Here is a 6,699-nt window from a genome sequence, read left to right on the forward strand (position 1 = left end):
AGTCCTTCGGGCTTCTCTTTGGGCCAGCCATCCCTGTTAATTCAATCTCAGTTTCTACCTTACTTGCTCTACTCCAGTTTCTTAGTGGTGGAAGGTAGGGGGAGGTGCATGAGGAAGGACATTTCAGGCCTGAGGAAATAAGAGAAAGACCAGTTTGACTGGCTCCTCCAGTGTGTGAAAGGCAACGAAATGTCATTAGCCTGGAAAGGGAGGTTGGAATCAGCTGACAGAGGACTTTAAAGACTCAGGCAGACTTGACTATCTTGACTCCAAAAGGCACTGGGGAGCAACCGGAGCTCCTTCAGCTGAGGACTGACATGGTCAAGCTTGGATTTTGTGACTTTGTATAGAGTTTGAATTAAAGAGGGGAAAAAGAGTGGCTGGAGAGAGACCAATGAGCATGTCATCGCGATATTCTGGGCAAGAGGCAATGATGAAGCCCTGGGCTTGGTTGAGTATAAGCAGAGAAGAGGGAAAACATGGGACTGCTACTAAGCAGGTGCAATGGATAAGACTTGGCAGTTGATGGCAGGTGTAGAAAGGGCAGTGGAAAGAGGGTTAGTCTTGGGGTTGAGAAGATGTAAGTTCAGATCCAGTCTCATCCACTCATAACCATGTGGCCATTTAACCTCTATCAGCTATAAAATAGGAATAACAATAGTAATAGCATCTGCCTGGCGGGGGTATATAAACACTTTGCCAACCATCAAGTGTTCTGTAAATACTGAGCTATTATGAAATGACAGAGAAGTGCCTATGAACCTTCAGCACTTATCCCAGTGGCTGGTATATAGGAGGAACTTAATAAAGGTTTATGGAATGATTGACTAGAAGATCATCTTCCTAGAAATTCTCAGCTTTAAGGGCAAAACATCCAATACCATCTGTTCTATGGGCTGAAAAGGAATGTGCCAGGCCATCTCATCCAAGGATGAAGGAAATGTTAGTAACTTGTGTGGTGGTAGCCTGCTTTTACTTCTCAGCATTTTATTCTGTCAATCTGTTTTTCTTTCTCTAAAACTTCTAGCAAGATCTTCAGAATCTTTGTTTCCATTTGCTCACTTTATCATCACTTAATAGCATCATTACTACCTTTGGGCCAAAGAGGAAAGTAATAGTAATTTTCATGAATGGAGGGATTTCCCCATTAGTGGACAATCCTCCATCTTTTGAATGAATGAAACAAACCAACTAACCCCAGCACTGCTGGGGAGTCTTCCTTGACACTAGACTTACAACTTGAGCACCATCTTTAATTCCTTGCTCTCACACCCTCTGTATACCCCACCCATTGGAAGATCATTGACATTTCTCTTTCACCAAATCTCTTGCTGATGTCTCCTTCCTTCTACTCATAAAGCCATCCCTCTGCTGCAGGTCATTGTCACCTTCTACATAGACTATTGAAAAAGGTATTTTTTTTTGTCTTTCACAAAGTTTATTGATAGATTTTACATTTGTATTTCCATTATTTCCAAATAAAACCCTCTCTCCTTCCCTAAATGAAAGAGAAACAGAAAAGTGGGGGGGAAACAGTTCAGCTGAGTCTGACAGTAAATGTAATGGTGTACTTCCATAGTCTCCCACTTCTGTAAAGAAGAGGGGAAGTAAATTTTCTCTTCTTGATGGATAAGGTTGTCTATTATAATTATATGCTATTTATTTTGGGGTTTTGTTCTTTCCATTTCCATTGTTGTAGTCATCGCATGTACAATTTTCTTAGTTCTGTTTAATTCACTCTGTATAGATACATTTAAGTCTTCCTCTGCTTTTCCTTTTTTGTTGCCCCATTTATTTTTATTATGTATATGTTTTTATTTTATACTATATATAAATATATTATAAAATGTATAAATAATATATTACACCATAATATATTATTTATCACTTTTATATATAACAATATATGTATAAATAATATATTTTGTATAACAATGTAATATGTATAAATAGTATAATAAATAACATTATTTGTCATTTTAATATATAACAATATAATGTGTATAAATAATACAATAAATAGCAATTGTCATTTTTATATATAGCAATATAATATGAAATGTAGCAGTAATATAATGCATATGATTTATAATAAATTATAATAAATATGCCTATCGAAGAGAAACAAATTCTCACATTCACTCTGTCCAAAAATCTACATCTCATTCTTTTTTCCCACCTCTCCCTCCTCCCTTCCATCACTTCCCCCTCCCTAAGAAGGTAGCTAGTATGATATAGGCAGTGCATATATTATCATATAATAATCATTTTCTAATTGGTCTTCCTTCTACATTTCTCAGGATCCAAAGCAATCTTCTAAAAGCATAAGTCTAGCCATGTCACCTTTCTGCTCGGTGAACTGCAGTGGCTCCCTATTATCTCTAGAATAAAACATAAATAATATAAACCATTGGAAGCCCTGATCCCATCCTTCCTTTGCAGTTTTCTTACTTCTCATGTTCTTTCACACCTACTTGCGGCCCCTCCAACACCACCCTCCTCCCGGCTCTGGCGCCTTTGTGCTGCCTTTCCCTCACGCTTGGGGCATGTCCTTTCTCTCTGTGCCTTTCAGGGTCCCCCGATTCCTTCAGAACTGAGGTCAAATTTCATCTTCTGCTGGAAGGACTTCCAGTGTCCCCCACACTCCCCTCAGAGTCTTCCCCTTCAGGGTTACCTTCCTCCTATCTGCTTTATACCTTATTATTTACATATGGCGTCCCTGTTAGACTGTAAGATCCTTGAAGGCAGCCACCAAGTTGGCTTTTTCTTCGTTTCTTCAGTGCTCAGCCCAGTTCCTGGCACACACTTGGTGCTTCATAAAAAACGAGTTGACTCATCATTTTGACATGGGAAAGTTGAGTTTCAGCAGATCCTTGGGCGGACGCTAGAGGGCAGCAGAAGTTTCCTTTTCACTTAATCAGCTAAAGTCGAGTTTATGTCCCAGCTCAGAACCATCCATTCTCATAACCGCTGACATTTATATAGAGCTTTAAGGTTTACAAACTGCTGCACTCACATTAGCTCATTTAATCCTCATAGCAATCCTGTGAGGTAGCTCCTGACAGGTAGGGTTTTCCCTCCATCCACGAAGGAGGAAACTGAGGCTTCCACAGACAGGATTAGCAAATGGCAACAAGAACAGTATTGACTCTAAAGTCCGAGGACCTGAGTTCGAATCTTGGTTCTGCCAGCTGTGTGACCTAATTCTTAAATCTCTCTGGGCCTTGGTTTCCTCATCTCTATCCAAAGTAGGGGTGGAAGCAGAGAGCTTTAGAAGCTTCTCTTCTATTCCATTCACTCTCCAGACCTTATATTGGGAGCACAATGCAACCGGATTAGGAGCATAGGTCTGGGGCTTGTGGAATTAGAAATTTCGTACCCCTGAACTACATTACCCAGAGTCCTTTTCCCCTCCACCAGGTTGCATCTTTATATGTTGTTTATAAGTTTACTGTAAGCCCGCCCTCTCGCTCTCTCGGTCAGGGAAGCTTGTCTTTACTAAGGCTATCATTTTCCTCTACTTCAAGTTATTATTAATAAAACTTATAAAAATATAATCCTTGGAGTATTGGATATTAATTTTTAATCTTACAGGCTGGAAGGGATCTCAGAAGTCCTGTATTCCCAACCCTTCCCTTTTTGTTAACCCTTACTTCCTTCCATCTTAGAATCAATACTGTGTATTGGTTCCAAGGTGGTAAGGGCTAGGCAGTGGGGGTTAAGGGACTTGTCCAGGGCCACACAGCTAGGAAGTGACTGAGCTTAAACTTGAACTCAGTACCTCCCATTTCTAAGCCTTAATCCACTGAGCCATCCAGCTGCTCGCCAAGACCCTTCATTTTACCAAGAAAAGAAACTGAGGCCCCAGGAAGACTTGTTCCTTGTAAGTCTCAGAAGCAGAATTTGAGCCTGTATCTCTGTTACTACGACCGAAGAGTTGGTCAAAAGGACTTGGAATGCCTGTGTATTACCAAAGGGACTTATTTCATACAACTGCTAGCTCAGAGCTCAGAGGAATAACCATCAAGGCTGTGTAACAGTTCTAACCCCCAGCTAAATGCATGAATCCTTTTTATTTTTTCTTTTTCTTTTATAGGCAATGGGGGGTCAAGTGACTTGCCCAGGGTCACACAGATGGAAAGAGTCTGAGGCCGAATTTAAACCCAGGACCTCCTGTCTCTAGGCCTGGCTCTCAATCCACTGAGCCACTCAGCTGCCCCTAAATGCATGAATCCTGATTGTCCACAACAGCCCTGGCAACAGATCATCCAGCCTCTCCTTGGCCCATAAAGTTGCTGTTGTTTGTCCTCGGTTTCTCCCAAGAGGACCGATGCTGTTACAGGTGGTATCTCGACTTGCATGTGAATTGGATTTAAGTAAGGCAAAGCTGCACAAAGTAGTGAGTCTCCTTCTTTCTTCCAGAGCCAAGGAGTCCAGGGGCAAGACTAAAGCCAGGACGACTGTCAACGGCCTAATAATTCAATTCAACGAACCGGGAAGGGGCTCTGTTTCTGGGTTTGGGGAAAAGACATCAAATTCAATGACGATTCACTCTCTCCATGAGTGCTCTGCTTGAAACAAGTCAAAGCACCAAAAACAACAACAAGGTTAACCAGCACCTATATAGAGCTTTCAGGTTTGCAAAGTGCTTTATAAGTATCAGCTCATCCAATCATCTAGCCCAGTGATGGGCAAACTGCAGCCTGGACCAGAAGCGCCCCCTGAAATGGTCTATCTGGCTACAAGACACGATTCCTAATCTGACGAATACAATGAGTAGGATATAATACATTGAAACTTTGAAAGAGTTGTCTTAGAAACAGACGGACAGATGAGCATTTCCTTTCCTTTGGCTCCTCTTTAAAAAGTTTGCCCATCACTGGTCTACGCCATTGTGGAGCCAAATCTCAACTGTCCCGGGTTCTGGCGAAGCAATAACCGAGTCGCTTTGGCTTCACTGGAGATTTAGGCTTTTCACAGTGTTTCATTCCCAAACGTCTTCTGAGTTAGGTCACGACAATAAAATCAACCCCAGTTTAGTCATGTCAAAACTGAGATGGAGAGAAGGGAAGAAATTTGTCCAGAGTCACACAGCCAGGACAGGTGAGAGGTAGGAGCCCGGGGATTCTGGGAATCCAGGACTCCAACCTCCGCCCCTTGATTTGTCCAAAGAACTTTAACATTTCTGTTGCCCAGGATCACCCAGCAGGGAAGTGTCTGAGGCTAGACTTGAACCCAGGACTGCCAAACTCCAGGCTTGGTACTCTATCCACTGAGCTATATAGCTGCCCCAAATTCCATAACCTCTTCTCCTCTGTGAGCCTCTATTTACCCTTCTCTAAAAGGAGGTTATTAACTCTAGTCCAACTATCAATAATATGGAATTAGGTCTTGATCAATGATACATGTAAAACCCAGTGGAATTATGGGATGGCTAAGGAGGGTTCAGGGGGTTTGGGGGAGGGGGAAAGAACATGAAACATATAACTATGGGAAAATGTTCAAAATAAAAATTAAAAAATAAAAATAGATAAATAAAAATAAATAAAAGGAGGGTATTAGACCAGTTCTGGTATTCTACTTTCAGAATGAAGAATCATAGTTATCTCTATTTAAATCTCCTTAAATATAGGCAGTCACATTTGGCCAGGCTGCCATTAAAGTGACTTTATGTCTAGAACTAGAAAAACCCTCCCATTTTATAGAGGAGAAAACTGAGAGGTGCAGGGATGTACCCACAATCACAAAGGTAATATCGAGTCACCAGGAGCAATGGCAGGCTCTCTGGATTCAGCTCCACCACAAGGTCTCTCTTCTAGTGACTTGAGCTGCCCCCTAAGACACTTTTCTTTTTTTTTTTTTAAACCCTCACCTTCCGTCTTGGAGTCAATACTGGGTATTGGCTCCAAGGCAGAAGAATGGTAAGGACTAGGCAATGGGGGTCAAGTGACTTGCCCAGGGTCACACAGCTGGGAAGTGTCTGAGGTCAGATTTGAACCCAGGACCTCCCGTCTCTAGGCCTGACTCTCAATCCACTGAGCTACCCAGCTGCCCACCCCTAAGTCATTTTCAGCTCTAGGCATCAAGGATCACAGAATGTGGAACTAGGAAAAGACTTTTGTTTTCTTTTAATCAATTAAAAATTAATTAATTAATTTAGAATATGTTTCCACAGTTCCATGATTCATGTTCTTTCCCTCCCCTCTGTGAGAGTAAAATTTAATAAATAGTCCAAGGATTTTAATTTATAGGATTTTAATAATAACAACAGGGAGAGAGAAAGGGATTCCTTCAGCCAAGCGAGCAGAGCACAGACCAGAGAGCCACACCGGCCTCGCTTTACCAAAGCAGAGCCTCACCGATTGGGTTTCAGCCAAATTTCTCTCTCAAACTTAAAAGGATGCAGCTCAGGTGCCTCAAATTTCCACCTACACCCCCTCCCGTAGCCAACGAGCAATTCCACTGGGTTTCACGTGGGTCGTGGATCCAGACCTTTAGGAAAAGACTTTTAAGATGATCCAAGATCCTAGATTAAAAACTAGGAGGAGAGAAGATGTCCTCCGAGCCCCCTGCTCCTCAGTTTAGAAGTGAGGAGACTCAAGCCTAGGGAGGGACCTGCTGGGGCATATGCTTAATGCTTTGCCCAGTACCTAGCATACAGAAGGTGCTTAATGAAGACATGTTGATTGATTGTCTAAG

Source organism: Gracilinanus agilis, chromosome 4 (assembly GCF_016433145.1).
Source record: "Gracilinanus agilis isolate LMUSP501 chromosome 4, AgileGrace, whole genome shotgun sequence".
Taxonomy (NCBI): domain Eukaryota; kingdom Metazoa; phylum Chordata; class Mammalia; order Didelphimorphia; family Didelphidae; genus Gracilinanus; species Gracilinanus agilis.